General features: G+C 40.3%; 1 long non-coding RNA gene across 2 annotated transcripts in view; it reads left to right on the top strand.

Annotated features, from left to right (window-relative positions):
• The window catches only part of LOC121100719, a 133,756-nt gene that overhangs the window by 91,593 nt on the left and 21,101 nt on the right, over nucleotides 1-21,062 (top strand). Inside the window, exon 1 of one of the 2 annotated variants that reach the window (XR_005832495.1) lies at nucleotides 18,872-18,921. The exons of the other annotated variant lie outside the window; for it this stretch is intronic. This is a non-coding gene — a long non-coding RNA (uncharacterized LOC121100719). Of the gene's footprint in view, nucleotides 1-18,871; nucleotides 18,922-21,062 lie in introns of those variants that run through there. 2 annotated transcript variants of the gene reach the window in all.

The raw sequence follows: 21,062 nt of genomic DNA, 5'->3' as shown, positions 1-21,062 counted from the left end.
TGTGTGTGTGTGTGTGTGTGTGTGTGTGTGTGTGTGTGTATAATTTATTTATGTGCTCTGTTAATAAAATAAATGAGGACGACTATTTTTCTCTTTAAGAAATAAGATAAATTGAGAATAAAAATAAAATGCCTCTAAGTGTAATGCACTGGGATCACAGGGGGAGATACTAGGAAAAACTAGTGCTAGTGTGAAGTTTAGTTTGCAGTGATGTACCAATGTTGGTTTCAGTGACAATTGTACCATGGTAATCTAAGCTGGTAACAGAGGAAAATGGGTGAGGGGTATATAAGGATTCTCTGTACTCTATTTGCAACTTTTCTCAAAATCTGAAAGTATTCTAAAATAAGTTTCCTTAATCAAAAAATAAAATAGGGGCGCTTGGGTGATTCAGTTGGTTGGGCATCTGACTCTTGATTTTGGCTCAGGTCATGATTTCAGCGTCCTGCATAAGGCTCCACACTCAGTGGGGAGTCCGCTTAAGATTCTCTCTCTCCCTCTGCCCCTTCCCCTGCTCACACACTGTCTCTCAAATGAATAAATAAATCTTTAAAAATAAAACAGTATAAAATGAAATAAAATAAAACATGTATTAGTCTGGCCAACCCCCACTGAGCCTTTATTAGTTGCAAACTAACCAGTTTTCTGGGATAGAGTTGCCTCCTCTCTGACGTCCTCCCTCTACTGCTTAGGCAGCAAGACATCTTCAGCAGCACTCCGAGTGCCCGTGCACATTTGTTTCCAGGTCTCCTTCCTGGCCAGGCCAGGCCATGCATGCTCTGCATTTGTGCTGTGCCATCCTCTGTAACCTGGTTATCCATGTCTCAGCATTATCTTCTTGGTCACTGGGGCCTTATGCTCCTATCTGATTTCCATCCAACAAAATCATATCTTAACAACTTTGTTTGTTGGTTCTTCATGTGTCAGGTTCTAAATCAAGGACTGATAACTGGGGCATCAAATTTGGCCTTCCCTAGCAGGGCTCTCATTCCATCTTTGTGGAAGCTGGCTGTCCGAAGCCTGGGAGACCTGAACAGTGAGTGACTATTGGGGAAGATGAGCACCTGCAGAGACTTGTCTGGCCCACACATGCAGCATCCCATTGTTTTGTTTTGTTTTTTCTTTTTTCTTTTTTTTTCTTTTTTAATATTGTTACAAGGAGTTTGAGCGCTCTAAATCTGCCATGCTGCAAATGCTGTCCCACGGAAGATGGTCTAGCCAGCTGGCTGGGGAATCATATAATAAACTTCAGTTCAGTTCAGAATGTGCACAAGAGTGAGAACAACTTTGAGCTAGGCTATAAGGGTTATCTTCATAAAGTCCCAATGACTCTGCCTCTTAAATATTTCTCAAATGTATCCTCTCCTGTATCAGTCAGAGTCCAACCATGTAAAGAAAAACTTCAAATATTTAAGTAGACAGTTTTATACAAGGAATCAGTTACACAGGTGATGGAAGAGATGAGAAGCCAAATGAGAAAACAGAGCAGCTCAGATGTTAGCAATTGCAGGAAGCCACAATCAACGCTGGGCGGGAGGGACAAAAGGAGGAAGCGGGGTTCCCAGAGCCCCAGGTGGGCGGGATCTTTGGGCAAAAGCCAGAACGGTGGCATGTGTGCACGTGCCAAGGAGGAGAGGCAACCAAGAGAGAGGGTGAAACACACTGGATTTTTCTGTGTTCCTGTTTCCCAGTCTCCTGCTGGTAACTACCACTGGCCCAAACTTACTAGGAATTGGCCTACAGGGAAGCCCAGTAAAGGTAGCCCAGAGAAGTCAGCCCTCCTTCCAGAGCAGAGACACTGCCATTGCTGAGATCAAGGACGCGTCCATCTCATCTTGGAACATTACAGGATCTTTTTAACCATTCCCTTGACTCTGCATTCTGTCTCCCTCCAGTTCATGCTCTATATTTGCAACAGCGATGTTGACGAATTCCAAATATATATGTCAAGCCCCCATTTATACCCTTGGATAACTTCCTGCTGACTCTAGGCTATGCCAAAACTTTTCAGCATGGAAGATAAGGCCTCGCCTAGCTCTTGCCCCCCTCTCCAGCTTCATTTCCCACAGCTCTGCACGTGGCGCAACTTCAGTGCACTGAACATTGCCGGGGACTCAGAGTGGTATTGGCTACTTAAGTGCTGGTTGCTTTGTGGTCCTCCAAAGAAACACTCTGGCCTGGGCATTGGGGTTGTCACGGAAGGAATGACAGGAACAGCAGTCCTAGGCGACACTGTCAAGTGGCTTCTGGAGCACCTGAGGGGGCCTGAAGCACAGGAGAGGGCTCCTAGTGAGAGCACGTGAGCACATGTAAGATTTTCATTCCTTCTGAGACTCCTGGAAAACAAATGGTAGGAGAAACCGAAGAGCCTTGAGTGGTGTCAGCTAATGGGGGCATGCATGAGTCAGTGAGATGTGAGTGATTCTTAATGAAATCTATCTGATGGGTTAAGTTGGAGGAAATTGAGGTTATGTTTGCTTGAGAATAGAATTGAATATCCAAATATTTTGCTCAGGTTATTACTACTAAAGTTCATTGATCATCAAAAGATCTCTAGCAAAATGAATGAAGATGAGGGACTTTTTCTGATAGGCACTATAGGCTATTTGTCTGTAATGGGGGCTCCATAAAAAAGAAGTAAATTAACATATGGGAGCTTCGTAGGGAGTAACTGAGTTCTAGAAGATATGCAGAAGACAGAACCTAGCAAGGATGGGTTTGGGACATCAGAGAAAGTTTCAATGATGTTTCTCTAATTTCTAGATACTTAAAAATACCTATATTGTGCCATACATACCTATAACCATCCTTTGCATTTCCCTCTAGACTTGCTGTGATGTGAACCTCTCTTAGCATGCAGTTAAAAAGGTGATGCTACCCTTCATCATCAAGGGAAACCAAACATTTATTGAGCAACACAGTGTGCCAAACAGTGAACTGGGCAGGTTACATAATATATCTTATTTTGTCATAATTTTCCCGTAACAGATGAGGGAAACGAGGCTCAGAGAGGGTAAGAGACTTTCCCAAGGCTGCATATCAAGTGCAGGCATTTATGTTTAAATGCAGGTCTCCTTCTACTTTGCCACAGTTTTTAACCTGTCACTAAGCAACCTTCATGATGAGTGCAAGTAAGAATAACTTAGTATTCAGCTTTCTCACCAGGAACGTTAAACTAACATTTACATATATTTCCAAGAGAATTACTCTAAAATCCTATGTACAGGTTTCTAAAAAATGTGGAATTCATTTTGAAGGTTTATTTTCCTATTGAGGTAGAAGGACCCTTGACCCTACAGCTCTCAAAATTCAGGCAAAATCATGGCATCCTTGATCTGCTCAGTCTTTCAGGTAATATATTTATTATCTTATCATTTTGAGTCTTTGAGTTGCTTGTTGGGAGAAATCCTCAGAAAGTAAATGTTGAGATGGAGGTAAGTGTTTGGGGCATTTGTCAGGAAGCGCTCTTGGGAACCAGCCCTGTGAAAGACAGGGCCAGAAAGCAGAATTTGGCAGAGAAAAAACTTGAGCTGTGATTTAATATGATTAAGGGTCTAGGGGCTGTGTTGGCACTCCATTGTTCTGAGTTGGTGAAAGGGGGCCTCTCCATGTTGATCAGTACCTGAGTGTGGAAGACCAGTTACCAGAGTCTCATGTGAGGTATTTTTATTCAGGTGAGGGAATCCCAAAGCAACTTTAAGCTGAAGGCTGTTTTCTGGCACCATTCCCCGTAGCTGGGGAAATAAGTCCTTCATTCCTGAAGGGGCCTCTGGGTGGTACCTCACAACATGCACCGCCATGACAAATGTAATTCTTCATAAATCTGTGTATATACAATAAACTTATATATGCATTGAATATATAAGACATGGTAAAATATATAAATATATACAATATGTAAACAAGTATTTACTTCATATAATTATAAAATATTGTACAAATTGTAAAGGCATTAACTACCTGGATCAGGATGAAAGCTAGACTTAAAAGAATTAATACATTTGGAAAGGTAGTGTCTACAGATTGAGAGTGCAGGGTACCCGTCTCTGGTTCAAAAGGGAGCAGAAGCACATGACTTCTTGAGACTCTGGCTTCTTACCACCACATGGTGTATTGTTGCTGCACAATGATGAGAATGCAACAGTCCATCAAGTGATGTGTACTACGCACAGAGAATGGTGTTAGGCCTATTGGCTTTGTTTTTACACATTTGCTTCTTCCAAAGACCAATAAATGTAAATGAAAACAAAAAAAAAATAGAAAGTCATTATGTAGTTAAAAACTTTTTAAAAGATAAACATGGGGGCACCTGGGTGCCACAGTGAGTTGGGCGTCTGACTCTTGATTTCAGCTCAGGTCATGATCTCAGAGTCTTGGGATCAAGCCCCATGTCAGGCTCTGCCCTCAGTGTGAAGCTTGCTTGTCGCTCTCCCTCTGTTCTTCCCCTTGTACTCTCTCTCTTTCTCAAATAAATAAATATAAAAAATCTTTAAAAAAATAGAAGATAAACATGATATCCTCAGAAATTGCACTGGCTCTGCCTCTGTTTACTTAGTCTACTTCTTCCTATTTTAGCTATTCCCATCAACTAATAGTTCTGTTAGAAATCTAAGAAGGTGGGGCACCTGGGTGGCTCAGTCATTAAGCGTCTACCTTCAGCTCCGGTCATGATCCCAGGGTCCTGGGATCCCACATCGGGCTCCCTGCTCAGCGGGAAGCCTGCTTCTCCCTCTCCCACTCCCCCTGCTTGTGTTCCCTTTCTTGCTGTTTCTTTCTCTGTCAGATAAATAAATAAAATCTTTAAAAAAAAGTCTGAGAAGGCAAATCTCTAACTACAGTCAGTCAGTGTAGAGAATCCTCATACATCAAGGCAAAAAGAGGGAGAGGCCTAATATATTCATCCTTTTTAGGTGTAGTAGCTTCTGAGACTGGCATGCTGTCTCGTTCCCTCTGCCCATCCCTGCGACTGACTCAGCAGTCTGAATCAAGAGTACTTAGGATCTCTGTGGTTCCTTGAAGCACAGTCCCTAATAGCTGGTGCCTGAAGGGTATGTGTAACTTGCTCACAATGACTGAAAGGGCAAGTGGCTTCAGTTTGTTCAGGTAGAGCTGCATTGTATGGAGTGCGTACCTAGAATGAGCTGAACTGTGCATTGAATTAGGAAATATGGCTGCCCAAGGCAATCTGGAAAACTTTGGCCCTCCTAAAATGACAATCACCTTCATTGTTGACATTTTTCTTCCATTAGTCATTTCCTGTCCTTTTGGACAATGAGTTAGGTCTGATTTAGCTATTATCTATATAAGAGGTCTTAGTCACGCCCAAAAGATGTGGATGAGCCAAATATGTTCTTTTTAAAAATTTTTATTTTATCTATTCACTCATTTATACATTCATGCAATCATTTGCTCATTCATTTATAGTTAAGTAGCTATTTTGTTTTGTGGCCAAATAGTGCAGGTAATTGCTCGAACGCTGAAGTACAGAACTGGTGTCATGCACAATGAATATTGTTTGAGAATTTAGATCTGGATATCTAGGAAGATAGAATTCCAGTTAGTCTGATTATTATTGCAATTGAATCGGAGGCAACTGGCTTTTCTCCTATTTATTTTCTTCTTAATTTTTTCTGAATAATGTTGTACTTCAGAAGCCTGACTGTTTCTTGCTTATCCTCTGCAAAGCCATCACTAGGTTAAGGGATCTAATTCCTTTCCTTTTGATGTGTTTTCACCTTTGTTAACCCTCACCTCATCTTGTTTTGATTCCTTTAATTTGAATTGTAATTTTATTCCATTTGTCTTACTTATACATTGCTACATACCAGGAGCAGACTTTATCTTGAGCCCCCTCCCCAAATTTTATCAGGGCATCTTGTTTTCTAGCAGCTAAGTTCTGAGCGTCAATAGATTCAGTTGTGTTGGCCTGTTTTGTGGCTGTGGGCCAGTCCAACTCCGTGAACCTCAACTTCTCCATTTGCAAAATGGGATAATAATACTTACCTCCCACACACCTTGGGTGTTGTGAGAATTAGAAAGATAATGTTTGCCAAGTGTTTTGTAAAAGCATGGAGCCTTTCATCTAAGGAAGGAGCTCAGAGTGTTATTATTTTTGTTGTTACTGATGGTCATGTTCCCACATGGCTTTATTTTTATGGTGTACTTAAGTGCAATAGGGTTGAATTACAGAAATGAGAGATGGTAAAGATTTAGCAGGTCATCTAGTTCAAACATATTGTGGAATTCTTCCCCTGCAACATGCTGTTTGTACTTTACTCCTTCTATTTTTAAATGCAAAAGCATCAAACATTACATGGTCCATTTCTTCTTGCTGACAGCAGAACTCTTCTAAAGAACAATTTCAATGGCAACTTTTGATCTAAGTATTTTCTTAATGACCCAATTGGAATAACTCTTTGAGTCTCTGCCAGGAGGATATTTTTGCCCAGTGTGAGGGTTACAATTATTTTCAGGGCCTTTTTACTACTTTACTGGGGAAATGGAGTCACAATCCATTAGCTCTCCTGATGATGATGTTCTTTACAATGTTCATCCCAAATGTTCAATTTAGGAATTTCCTAACCATTGGTCCATGGAACAGACCAAATCTTGTTCAGAGATAACTCGTTTCAAACACAGTTAAACAGCTTTAAATTCAATTCCAGAAGACTAATTTGAAAGAATGTGCTAACTTCAGTCTTGTGAACTGCATGTATCTTGCTTTTGGCAGGTCCATAATCTATCGTTGAAGATAGATTCTAGCAGCTGATAGTACATAAATATTTATTGAATGGGTAAATGGATAATTCATATTTATCACATATCTAATTCATTGTTCCTTAATTTAGTGAGATAATCATAGTCCTTTTTTTGAGTTTTATATATTAATATATGTAGATACTATATATTACATAAAATACATAGTTGTGAACACATTATATGAAAGTATCACTACCTACAATATAAATACAGCTAGTATCTTGACAAAGGGACCATCTACAATATATAGACTTTCAAAAAATGTGGAACATTTACTACGTATTAGGAGCTGAGAATGTACTGGTAAGCTAAACAACATATTTCTCTTCTGGCAGTACTTCCTGACTACTGCAGGCAATGAGAATTGGTTCTGAAGATATAATGATTTCTTTTTCCCCCCAGCAGTTGGTTTTCCATCCTTCTGCTATAGAGAGTAGAATCTAAGATTAAATCAATACCCCAAGTATTTCTTTCCTATTCTTCTACTTTATGGTAGTTTAAATATTCCCCGTTAAACAAACCCATTGACTAAAACTAAGTTTTTATCTTATGTGTCAATGATTATTGTTTTGCATGCCCTTGTGGTGCCCCACAGAATTAGGTTCATAACGGAACTTCTTTTTAAAGTTTTTTTTTTTTTTTTTAAGATTTTATTTATTCGACAGAGATAGAGACAGCCAGCGAGAGAGGGAACACAAGCGGGGGAGTGGGAGAGGAAGAAGTAGGCTCATAATGGAGGAGCCTGATGTGGGGCTCGATCCCATAACGCGGGGATCACGCCCTGAGCCAAAGGCAGATGCTTAACCGCTGTGCCACCCAGGCGCCCCTGGAACTTCTTTTTAAGTGAAAAGATTTTGTTTTTCATCAATCTCTAAATTTCCTAAATCCAAGGATTTGAGCAATAATTAGGCTTCCTTAATAAAGAATAGGATATGACTTTTAAGAGAGAACTCTGTTCCAATCTCAAGCAGAAAAAAACAAAAATTAAAAAAAAAACAATGAAAAAAAATAAATGAAGCTCTCTTTTGAGGTACATGGGAAATGAAGAAACATTCAAGTTATTATCTGTTGAAATTGGATCACAAAGCTTGTGACATTTGAAATCTTTTCGTGTGGCATATTTCCAGATAGTAAAATCATTGGTGGTCAACTTTTTAGATGCTTTGCTCTTTAATTCCTTGTGCCTTTAACCTGGTTAGTAGCTGGGTAGTGAGATAGGTGAGGGTAATTAGCTTGCTGAGTCAGTGGGAAGGAGCCCTGTAATACCGAATAATTGTTTCTTTGATGTGTGGTGTGGTTAACATGCTTAAGATTCTTAACTCAGGACCATCTGGGTGCCAGATCTGGGAAGAGGAAGTAAAATCAGTTTTGTACACTGGGTAAAGTATGAAATAGCAAACCTCAGAGTCTAGACTTTACCATTCTTTTTCTTCACCTTTTTATTTTTATAAACTTTATACCAATTAGTTTAAGCACTTATCAATCAAACATATCAAATCAAATGTTATCATTATAAGTCTGTGAATCACCTTAACTGCTATGATCCTTATTCCAGATAACTTGGAACAAAAATCTGGACAAAAATATAAAGGCACAGTGACACTACCATTTTGGAAAGTAAATGTATGTTAGTGTCCTTAGACTTACAACACTAATGTGTCAGTAATGGGTTTAGTTTACTGGATATCAAATATTCCCTGACATTAGTCTCATCATGCTTTCATTTCTATGAGAGATATTCCTGTTAGGCCAAGCCCAGGGGTTGACTAAGGAGAATATAGAACCTGGAGTTGAAAGTCATTCATTTTGATCCTCTCTGTAATCACCACTTTATTACCATGAACTTTGGTGCAATGGAAAATCATTACCTCTTTATAGATCTCAGCAGTTTAAAATGGGAAGAATTTGTTTGGGTCTTTGAGGATCTAACTCTCTGTGTCTCTTTCCTGTCCTTAGCTGCCTTCTTCCAGGTTCTGTTGCCTCTGATACCCAAGAGAACAGAAACAAGCTGGGATTTGGAGAGGCCATGAGGGCCCTGCTTTGTGAGCCTCATTTGTGGTTCAGGCAGACTGATAAGAGGAAGTAAAAACTGCAGTGAGATGCAGTGGGAAAGAATGGACTCATACCATTAGGTGGAAATTACAAAACAGTAGAATGATAACTGTCATCATCACATGGGTTCTGTGCCTCTCATATCAAGTTAAAGCACTTTTTTTTCCCCATCTCTACCACTGGACACCATAAATTTTGTTTTTTATAAAAATCAGCAGTAGCTTTATATGCCTTTTCCCAAAGACAGCTGAATGGTGTTTCCTGGTCTCTCGCTAGGAATTAACCTTGTTTGCAATGGCTGGGTGAAACTGACTTGCATGAAAAGGATATTTCCATATTGCATCCTTGTTGGGGTGAACTCGGCAGGTGGGTAGATGAACAGCAGCCCTTGTCTTCCATAGGCAGGGCTCACTCCCCTGAGTTGACTAATATTTACCTAAGCTTCTCTCTACCTCTTCCTCCTCTCTCAGAGTTTATTTTTCTTGTTGTCCCAACCTGGATACTTCACCTACAGCTCAGCTTCCTTGGAATTGTTCTTGGCTCACCTTGTGCATTTTTTCATTTCCATGATTATTATATTTCTTAACTTGAATGCTTCTCTTTGTTCTGTAGCATGACATTCAACACTGCTTCCCTGCTCTCCCCCAGGATGCCCTTTGCTGTTTGTGTGCTTTCCACCTCCACAGACATGCAACAAATTTCTTTAGCTAATCTCTTGGCTTATCTGGCCTTTTATATTTCCTTAACATGTTGTATAGTTCAGCCTTATTTGGTTTATCACCAACACATCAACTCCCCCATAACTTCACCTTCCGTTTGCTCCTGTAGATGTGAATGTCCTTCAGGAGAAACTGATTTTTATTCCCAATAAAGAAACAATATCTGAAGACTTTCAGAAGAGGATCTTAGGACATCTCACAGACATTATCACTTTCATCTTTTATATTGTCTTTATTAAAAAACATAGATGGAAAATAAGCATTCAGTTTTGAGATCAAAAATTGTAGTAAAGGCCAATTGTTTACATTCAGTGAGTAGGCAGAAATCCTGAGAGCTAGCTTAAATCTTTTCTTAAAACAAAGGATAATATGTCTTCCTATTCTGCATTCTTCAATCTTTTGGAGGAACTATTCCTATAACACATTTGCCTTGTTTTGACTTATTTCAACAATAAATATACAATACTTAATATTTGAAAGTCACTCTAAGTCTAATATATGCAAGACATAGAAGAATGGTCCTTGTCTTTGAGGAAGTGGGGAGACCGCCACGGTAAGGCAGTATCCACTAAGTGCTATGACAAAAGAAAAAGCAAATGTCCTGAGCCACAGATACACTAGACAGTTGACTGGGTTGGTGTAGAATTCTTTGTGCAGGAGGCAGCTCTGCACTAGAATCTTATGAAAAGGGGATGGACAGAAATGGGATTACTGCCTCTAGAGAAAAAACTCTGAGCCATATTCTCTCAATCCCTAGCCCACCATTTCAACGTCCCTTTTAAACACTAAGGTTGTTTTTGTAGGTCCTATTTTGCAAATTGAGAATATGCCCTTTGTTAGGAGCCACCTGAGTTTGGATAGCTGTGCATTATATAATAGAAAGTAATTATAATTTCAGCTCTCAAAGAGATGAGTTTAAAGATGATTATAGCAAAATGATTGAAACTCTGTTGGCCTAGAAATTGTGATGAAAATAATGAATGAAAATGAGATAACTTAGGAAAACATTTTCTGGGTTTTAAGTTGTGTGTGTGCTTCACTGAAGAGCATATTGTAAAAATTATTCACAATGCCTTGTTTCCCAATGTTGTGATTAGTCTCCTGAGACAGTCACATGGGCTTACTTCCTCTAAATCAAGTATTAGAGAAGAGTGTTTCAGGCAGACCACCTTGAGGTGATAATTGCTTTTCTCAGGAGATAGTCACATGTGCCAGGTCCTCTGGGAGGAAATGAATGAATTGCCTATTGTGCCTTAAAACTCAGACAAGAAATTTTAAAGGTGAATTTCTAAAGTGTTAAGGCTCAGAGTAATCACCGGAGTGTGGCAGCTAGCCTGGGGGGCCCGCCCTTCCTAGAATCAGCAAACTCTTCCCCTGTAGAAAATTACATAAACATTTGAAGATTTCCTTCTGCCCTTAGAATTCGATTTGTCTGCCAAGGTTATGGTCATTTGGGCTGGAAATTTGTCCACTTGCAATCTCTATTAAGGCACTGGTGGCTGCACNNNNTTTCCTGCACTTGCTTATTCATGATCTTGTGATTCTCTGAATCTCTGGGGCCTCTTGGGTCAATTGCTGCCTCTGAGAGCTATCAGTAGGGAGGAAAGGACATACTTATGTCATTTCTATCTAAATAGCGGGCCTCATTTTGGAGCTGACCCAGAGTAGCCTCTACTGTATCCCAAGTAAAAGCCTTTTCCCAATATTGGTTGGATAGAAACCGAGAGACTTGAGTTGTAGGACATCCTTCTTCATGAGGACAATCAGTAGATCTACAAAATATACAACATTGGTCACATGGCCAGTTTTTCTCTTTCCTACTACCCCCATGCCACTTCTCATTCCCTACATCTTGACAACAGAACTTCTAGAGTAGAGGAACACAAAGCTTGGGTAGCTTCACTCCCTCCTCGCTTCCATTAAATAACTACTCTTGGCACCTTTACACCCTACTACCATACTGCTTTCAGAAGTAAAAAGTATTTTCTTTCCCCAGTAGGCAAATGGCTCAGAATGTATTTCTTTTTCTAGATGTTCTCATTTGTTGCTGATTGGATTACATTGAAAAATTCTGAAATGGACTTTTGAGTATAAAATATTTATCATGGTGTGTCCTTGGGACCAGCACCTCTGGATGGCTGGCAGAAGCAACAGGATTGGAAAGAAGGATCTGTTGAGCTGAGACACGCACCCAGCAAGTCTTAGTCAACTCCACAGGGATCTCTGGAACTAGAATGGCCCCTCAGAGTTACCCTGACTTGGGCCACGATGGCAGACCTCTATATTCTCACATCAATCAGTCATCAGATGTGGGCATCCTTAGCAGGGGCATCCCATGGGCAAGAGGGCTCTTTGTAGCTGAGGCAATCCCGAGTGGCTGACAGCTGATGGCTGTCTGCTGGCAGCATTCCGAGTAGCTGGAACAGGAAGGAAGGAGATCTGGGTGGTGCACAGTGTCCATCAGAGCCTGCCCTTGCTCCATTCAGATTCACATTTCAATACACATTTGGGAAACAGCTCTTTAGGATTCTGTTGACTTCCCTTCCTGGGTTAAATTACAAACAGCATGTTAGTGAGACACACTATAGCCCAGTGCTATAGCTGGCCTCAGGTTCACAACTTATCCTTATTGTCTCCGGCCTCCACTATTGATTCTATATTGATTCTTTTTTTTTTTTTTTAAAGATTTTATTTATTTATTCAACAGAGATAGAGACAGCCAGCGAGAGAGGGAACACAAGCAGGGGGAGTGGGAGAGGAAGAAGCAGGCTCATAGCGGAAGAGCCTGATGTGGGGCTCGATCCCATAACGCCAGGATCACGCCCCGAGCCGAAGGCAGATGCTTAACCGTTGTGCCACCCAGGCGCCCCTGATTCTATATTGATTCTAATATATTCTCACCTTGCATTTTTGTTGGTCTCAGTTGCTTACCTGGTGGTATGACCCATACCCTCAGCCTTAAGTTGTCTCAGCCTATGGTCATCATGCCCTTCTCTTTTTTTTTTTTTTTTTTTTTTTTTTAATAATGATTTTTTATTATATTATGTTAGTCACCATACAGTACATCCCCGGTTTTCGATGTAAGGCTCGATGATTCATTAGTTGTGTATAACACCCAGTGCACCATGCAATATGTGCCCTCCTTACTACCCATCACCGGTCTATCCCATTCCCCCACCCCCCTCCCCTCTGTAGCCCTCAGTTTGTTTTTCATAGTCATCATGCCCTTCTCAAACCAGGATTTCTGCTCTTGCCCATTTGCCATCATACTTGGGCAGAGGAGGACCAAGAGGTGCCCATATGGATCACCAAGTGGATAGCAGCCCTACTACCTGATGATTGGTCTATTACTCTGCCAAAATGATTACTCCTCCTCTTGCCAGCTGGTTTCTGGGTACATGGAGCCTGAATACCCAGGCTATAGTCAGAGTTTATAATACAGTGGGTTTATACTGGGTTCTTTGGCTGAAGTGTTCTCCCTTTGAGAACCAGGGCTTCTGAATGTATAGAACTCAGAGTTGCAGAAAAAGGATGCACAAATGATTCAAGCAGGTCACTGGTAAAGATGAGAGATGGGACCATTTTTGTTCCTGCTCCTTAGTGCCTAGAACCATGTATTTATCCTTTGGGGGAATATGACCCATATGATGGTCTTTGATTCAAAGAGTATACTAGCCTTGGAGGATGACACCCCATCCTAGTAAATCATTGGTCCTGAGCTGGAATTTTAGCTGTGCTTTTGGAAGGATATTTTAATGCTCTATCTCTGTGGTTGTTGAATACCTCTTTTGTGTTGGATGCTATCTGGTGGGCTTGATCATATGATATAAAGAGTTTTATAATTTGTGTCCACTTCCATGTGTTCATGTACATGCCAATACCCTGGATTTCCTTGTCCCTGGTATTCCCATTTTTTTCTTTCCAGGTCCTGATCAGCCTGCCAAGCCAACTGCCACTGTCCATGAATCTATATGTGTTCCCATCTTGCGTCACATCTCTTTCTACACTATGTAGATGGCCAGGTGCAGATAAGTGACTCTGTGCTATCTCTTGGAGTCCTTACTAGGATTCTAAATCCTGTATGCTGGGAAGGTAATCTGTGTTTCTTCTCTTATAGACCCAGTATGTCCTTGGCTTGGTTATGCTGAAAGTTAACCTCAGTTATTGGTCAAGTGGCCAGAATGGCAAACAGGGGTATATCCTGAGGGAAGCAGGATATATCTTGCAGAGGGAGGCCTCTGCATTTTCTTCTTGTGAAAGGGGAGTATATTAACTTTTGATGCTGGGGGACACTTCTGCAGCTTTATAAGGTTTGGGGAATCTTACAATTTAGGATTTTTGTGGACTTCTACTTTAGATAACCTATCTGATATGCCAAGGCCCTATTATTTCCTAGCCAGGGTCCCAATCTTGGCATGGAAGATCTATCTTACTTAGGAGCTAAAATGTGGGCTCAACTGCAGCCTCAGCCAATATCATGGGGACCCTCTGGGCTAAAATGGCCCCTCATTAGTGTCTTGAGTCGGCCAAGATGGTCAGGTCATTATACTGCACTGATGAGATATTAGATGTGGGTGTCCTTAGGAAAGGGCATGACCTTGGAAGAAAGCACTACAGCTGAGGCACTTCTTGAAGGTGTGACAGCTAAAAGCTACCTCACAGCTCTCCAAGCAGGGGGCAACAAGTCCTCTGTTGAAGAGGGATCTGGACATGAGAGTAACTTGGAGTAAGAGTGTGCATCTTTCTACATGGCTGTGCTTTTGTACATTCTGCTGTTTCTATCCCAAATGATCTTTCCTTTACCCTTAAATCCTTTCTTAGGACATGTCCTTCAAGAACTGGCTTCCCAGGGAAGCTTTTGCTGACCAAATTTTATTTCTCACCATCCTCAATGTCAAGTCTACTTGCCTAACAAACTCTCTGGCTGGTTAAATGCTCTAATGATTCCCTATGACATTTTTACATGCTTCTGTGTTAACTGTATTAGTTTGTTTGGCTGCTATAACAGAATACCATAGACTGGGTGGCTTATAAATAACAGAAATTTCTGTCTTATATTTCTGGAGGTTGGGAAGTCCAAGATCAAGGCACCAGCTGCTGGTGTCTGGTGAGGACTGACTTCCTGGTCCGTAGATGGCTGTCTTCTTGGTGTGTTCTCGCATGGCTAAAGGGAAGAGGGAGCCCTCTGGGGTCTCTTTTATAAGGGCATGTATCCCATTCATGAGGGCTCCACTCTCATGACCTAATCACCTCCCAAAGGCCCCATCTCCAAATACCATCACGTTGGAGATTAGGTTTTAACCCATGAATTCTTCTGGGGGTGGGGGAGACAAAACATTTAGTCCATAACATTAACACTTAATACAATGAGGTGTAAGTGTGTAGTTACCTGCTTATATTTTACCTTGGAGTATACTTTTTCTTTTTTGTTTTTGTCTTTTTTTTTTTTAAAGGTTTTATTTTTTTATGAGAGAGAGAGAGAGAGCATGGAATGGGAGAGGGTCAGAGGGAGGAGCAAGCTTCCTGCTGAGCAGGGAGCCCCATGTGGGACTCGATCCTGGAACTCCAGGATCATGACCTGAGCTGAAGGCAGTCACTTAACCAACTGAGTCACCCAGGTGCCCTTACTTTTTTTTTTTCCTTGATGATTATAATTTTTTCTTTTATTTCTGTATGCTCAAGGACCAGAATGAGTATGGTGTGTTTCATATATATTAAATAAGTAAATGCTCCCAAAACTCATGTCATAGTATAAGGACATTGGACAAGAGTCAAGAAACACAATTTGAGTTCTTACTTGGTTATAAACAGACAATAGATAAGTCATTCAATCTCATTATATCTCAGTTTCACCATCTGTAAAATATAGAGAAGGATACTCTCCCTACATTATATGATTATTATGAAATAAAGGAAAATAAAATATGTGAAAGAATTTTGGGTAATAAAAGGACTATACAAATGCCAGGAGTGATTATTGTTTATCTCTCTATCACTTTCTTCACCAGTGACCAGAGTTCATCTATACTGCTGCCTATAAATGTTTCATTTACTATTGTAACCCTCCAGGTTAATCACAGATACAGACTCTTTACTCTTGTTATGGTGTATCTGCTCTGTTCTCTTCAATTCTGGACAACTAGTCTATATGTGTATTTGGAAACTGGTGAAGAAATAAACCACTGAAAACTATCACCTCTAAAGAACACCCCAGAATAGCCAAAGGCTAGCCATAAAGGGTAAAAGGATGATTGAGATACAGTTTCTAACTGTAGGAAACTGGTAGTTTTCCAGAGGGAAACAAACATGTAACAATTGAGGAGAAATAAAATGTTATGGGTATCTTATAAATATAAGAATGTGATGGGATCTTGTGCAGGTACAAAGGAAGGAGTATTGTGGTGGTCAAGAGGGCTTTCATTAAAGAGACGAAGCTTGTATAGAAGTAGATCTGATCCGGGCAGATAAGAAACTGAAGGACATCCAGGATGAGCAGAGGCCCTAAGGAGTAAGAAGAACGGAGGATTCTAAACTATGTGGTCAGAACATAGGATAGATAGGGCATGGGGAAAGAAGGCAGCCACATGTACCCCCACTTTGGTGTCATGAAGACATCATTGGACATGTTACCTGAAAAACCTTCCCAGAGCTTGCAAGAGGAATTCTTGCTCTTGTTACGTGGGCCTCAGTTATTGCTCTATGGGGCCACGGTCTTGTTTGTTTGTTTGTTTGTTTATATATCAGTCTTTCAGCCTAGACTTTGGCCCTGTAGACTAGGGACTTGTGTCCCCAGGTCTTAAAATGGTAACTGGCACACACACACACAAATGCATATTCAGAGATGAATGAAAAGATGAAGTATCTTAGCAATAGTTTTAATAAGCAAGTCATCAGGAATTCAAGGGAGAGAGAGATTTATATTTTAAAGAGACAAGTTTAGGATAAAAAATTGCTAGACTTGGTATCTGAGAACTTGAATTCAAGCCCATTAAGTCAGGTGCTCGTTGTGTGATTTTAACCCATGGTGAACCTTGCTTTGCTTCAGGTGATTACTTACACTTACACTCAATCTCATTGCAAGAATGAAAACTTAGGGGCGCCTGGGTGGCACATCGGTTAAAGCGTCTGCCTTCGGCTCAGGGCGTGATCCTGGCGTTATGGGATCGAGTCCCACATCAGGCTCCTCCGCTATGAGCCTGTTTCTTCCTCTCCCACTCCCCCTGCTTGTGTTCCCTCTCTCGCTGGCTGTCTCTATCTCTGTCAAATAAATAAAATCTTTAAAAAAAAAAAAAAAAAAAAAGAATGAAAACTTATGTTTGCAAACTTCGTGTTTCTGCACTAGATCGAGGTCTCTGCACTCAATTCTCACTTAACTTTTGTTATTGAATTAATTGTAGCTATATCCATGGAGGGAAGAACTAGGCTTAACCTGGCAAAGATGATGATTTCCAAAAGATTTGCTTTTATTTAATTAAAAAAAAATTTATTTATTTAAAAATAAATGTATTTTGAGGGCATCTGGGTGGTTCAGTCAGTTAAGTGTCTGACTCTTTATTTTGGTTCAAGTCATGATTTCAGGGTCATGAGATCAAGCCCCATTCGGGCTCTGTGCTGGGCATGGGGCTTGCTTAAGATTCTCTCTTTCCCTTTCCCTCTTCCCCTCCCCGCATGCATGTGTGCATGAGCTCTCTCTAATATATATACACACATATGTATAATTAACACATAGAGTCATATTAGTTTTAGGTGTACAATGTAATGATCCAGCAATTCTATACATTACTCAGCACTTGTCATGATAACTGTATCTTAATCCCCTTTTTCTCTTTTACCCCCTGCCCCCTGGCAACCACCAGTTTGCTCTCTGTATTTAAGAGTCTGTCTTTGTTGTTATGTCTTTTTCCTTGTTTGTTTGTTTTTTAAATTGCACATGAGTGAAATCATATTTGTCTTTCTTTGACTTATTTCGCTTAGCATTATATACTCTACATTGTTACAAATGGCAAGATCTCATTCTTTTTCAGTGACTCAGTAATATTCCATTGTATATATGTATATACACACCACATCTTCTTTATCCATTCATCCATGAGTGGACACTTGGGTTGCTTCCATATCTTGGCTGCTATCAATAATGCTACAATGAGTGTTTTTGAATTAGTGTTTTTGTTTTCTTTGAGTAAATACCCAGTAGTGGAGTTAATGGATCATGTGGTAGTTCTATTTTTAATTTTTTGAGGAACCTCCATATTGTTTTCCACAGTGGCTGTCCCAGTTTACATTCCCACCAGTGGTGCATGGGGGTTCCTTTTTCCTACATCCTCACCAATACTTATTATTTCTTGTGTTTGATTCTAGCCATTCTGACAGGTGTAATGTGATATCTCATTGTGGTTTTGATTTGTATGTCCCTGATGATTACTGATGTTGAGCATCTTTTCATGTGTCTGTTGGCCGTCTGCATATGTCTTCTTTGGAAAAATGTCTATTCAGGTCGTCCGCCCATTTTTAATTGGATTATTTGGGGTTTTTTGGTGTTGAGCCGTATAAGTTCTTTATATGTTGGGGATATTAACCCCCTATTGGATATATCATTTGCAGATATCTTCTGTTATTCCATTAGTTGCCTTGTCATTTTGTGGATGTTTTTCTTCAGGGTGCAAAAGCTTTTTATTTTGGTGTCATCTCAATAGTTTAATTTTGCTTTTGTTTCCCTTGCCTTAGGAGATGTATCTAGAAAAATGTTTCTGTAGCCCAGTATTGTTAAAATGTCCATACCACTCAAAGCAATCTATAGATTTAATGCAATCTCTATCAAAATATCAACAACATTTTTCACAGAACTAGAACAAATAATCCTAAAATGTGTATGGTATCACAAAAGACCCCAAATAGCCGAAGTGATCTTGAGAAAGAATAAAGCTGGAGGTATCACAATCCTAGATTTTAAATTATACTACAAAGCTATAGTAATCAAGACAGTACGGTACTGCCACAAAATAGACACATAAGTCAATGGAACAGAATAGAGAATCCATAAATAAAACCACAGTTTTATTGCTGATTATGACAAAGGAGGCAAGAATATACAGTGGCGAAAAGACAGTCTAGTCTCTTCAATAAATGGTAGTGGGGAAACTAGACACCTACATGCAAAAGAATGCAACTGGACCACTTTCATACACCATATGCGAACATAAACTCAAAATGGGTTAAAGACCTAATGTGACACTTGAAACCATAAAACTACCAGAAGAAATCATAGATAGTAATTTCTTTGACATCAACTATAGAAACATTTTTTTTTATATTTGTCTCCAGATCTGCTCTTAAGCTGGACACCCTGTGGCGTGATGGAGTGCCGTAGGCACGAGAGCTGAGCCACCTGAGTGTGAGTCCCATCTCAGCTGCTTATTGACTCTCTGACTCTATGCACATTATTTAATCTCTCTGTGCTTCCATTCTCAATAGCAGAATTAGGATTTGTGGATTCAATCACTGTTTTGACACTGGGAATTGCAGTAATAAAATTATAAAACCCCTGTTTTTATGTAGGTTATGTTCTAGTGATGAGAATAATAATACCTATTTTAGTGTTGTGGTGAGGATTAATTAGGTCTTTATAACATAAAGCTCTTTGAACAGTGCCTGACATATAGAAAGTACATAGTGACTATTAGGTATTGCTATTATTATACAAAACCCTGATCTGTGTAGACTTAAAAACTATGAGTATCTGTGGTATCCCTTTAGTCTTCAACATGACAGCACATTGCAAGTACAATCCCTAAAGAAATGTAGACCTCAACATATTAAAATTTAGTAAATTCTGTTTTCTTCTTTCTAGTGGGAAGACATCTCTTTGGTCCAATGGAAGTGGTTTTCTTAGGATCCTTGGTGCCAGTCTTTATTCTCCTACCTCTGTCCTATGGTAGTGCCAATTTAATCCTCTCTGTAATGGTTCTGGGATCCTCCCTGCTTGTTCACTCCTTGTCTGTCTTCAGTTGTCTAAGTTCTCTCGTGTGAGACTCCTGTGTGCTCTCCTACTCTATCCCTAATTATCCAGGAACATTTTTCAGCTCTCTTCTCACATAGCACTCCCTTTCGGTACTACTCATCTGACTCTGAATATTTTTGCTTTGAGCTGCAGGCTTTTTTAAATAAAAGCCTTGTCAGTAGGTGAGGAGGATGGGCAGTGATGATGTCTTGTATTTCTTTGCATCTTCCCACAGTCCTTTGCACAATAGATATTTGTGGTTTATTTCCACATGGCTTTGGTGGACGTTCTGTTTGTAGAGAAGCAGTGAGAGGGTTTGCTGCTATGGATACTCTCAGCCAATGTTGTGTGGAGCAGTTGAGATGGCTCTCATGGAGAAGGATATGGGTAGGTAACAGTAATTATAGCCAGGATGAGTCTGAACATTGCAACTTATGTGTTCTAAGAAATTAGGTTGTAGGGGTGCCTGGGTGGCTCAGTCGTTAAGCGTCCGCCTTCGGCTCAGGGCGTGATCCCGGCATTCTGGGATCAAGCCCCACATCAGGCTCCTCTGCTGGGAGCCTGCTTCTTCCTCTCCCACTCCCCCTGCTTGTCTCTCTCTCACTGGCTGTCTCTCTCACTGGCTGTCTCTGTGTCAAATAAATAAATAAAATCTTAAAAAAAAAAAAGAAATTAGGTTGTAAAACTGCAGTGGGGAATGGGGTAAGTGGGTCTTTTACTGGCTTTTGTTGTTAGGAGCCAACTACATGCAGGTGGAAAAATCAACTTAGCAAATAAGGCGAGTTGCTTCTGAAGTGTTAGATATTAGTTTCCATCTTGCTGCTCAAAGTGTTGTTCATGAACCAACAGCATCAGCAACACCTGGAAGTTTGTTGGAAATGCAGAACCTCAGGCTTCACTGCTGTATTAAAATATGCATTTTAACAAGATTACCAGCTGATTCTTATTCAACTAAGTGTTGATAAGCATTGAATTCTAGAGCTTAACATTGAAATATTCCTCTATCTGGGCTGCTTCCTAAACAAATGAAATGAGAATCTGTAGGTAGGGTGCAGGCATCAGTAATTTTTAAAATCTTTAGATTTCGATGTGTAATGAAAGTTGAGAACCACCAGTATGGGATGATTTCTGGATTGGTAAATATTTAGTAAAGGAGCAGATATGAATCTGTTTACCTTTGGGATAGCTTTCTTTTCTTTTTTAACTATATGCCCAATGCACAGTAGATGAGTGGACAGAACCGGTTCATAAATCCTCAGCCAGACTACATTCCTGCCTCTGCCATGTACTGAGTCCATAGATTTAGCCCAATGCCAGCTATAGCCTTTATGAGCCGAATGGTCTCATAGCTTGTGGACTGTTGCACAGGAGCCAACCCCCCCTGGCAGTAAGCCCAGTCAGATATTGCCAAAGCACAAAACAAAGGATCTGTCATTGGTATAGGCTCTGGTGCTGCAGTTAGTTTAGGAAAGCCCCTTTCCTAATGATCTGAGGTAGAATGAGGCTTGAATTGAGTGTCTAATTGTGTCCAGAGG

This window comes from Ursus maritimus, unplaced genomic scaffold (assembly GCF_017311325.1).
Source record: "Ursus maritimus isolate PB19 unplaced genomic scaffold, ASM1731132v1 scaffold_5, whole genome shotgun sequence".
In the NCBI taxonomy this organism is placed as follows: domain Eukaryota; kingdom Metazoa; phylum Chordata; class Mammalia; order Carnivora; family Ursidae; genus Ursus; species Ursus maritimus.
The sequence above is the reverse complement of the archived record's forward strand: the minus strand, read 5'-3'. Positions and strand labels throughout refer to the sequence as shown.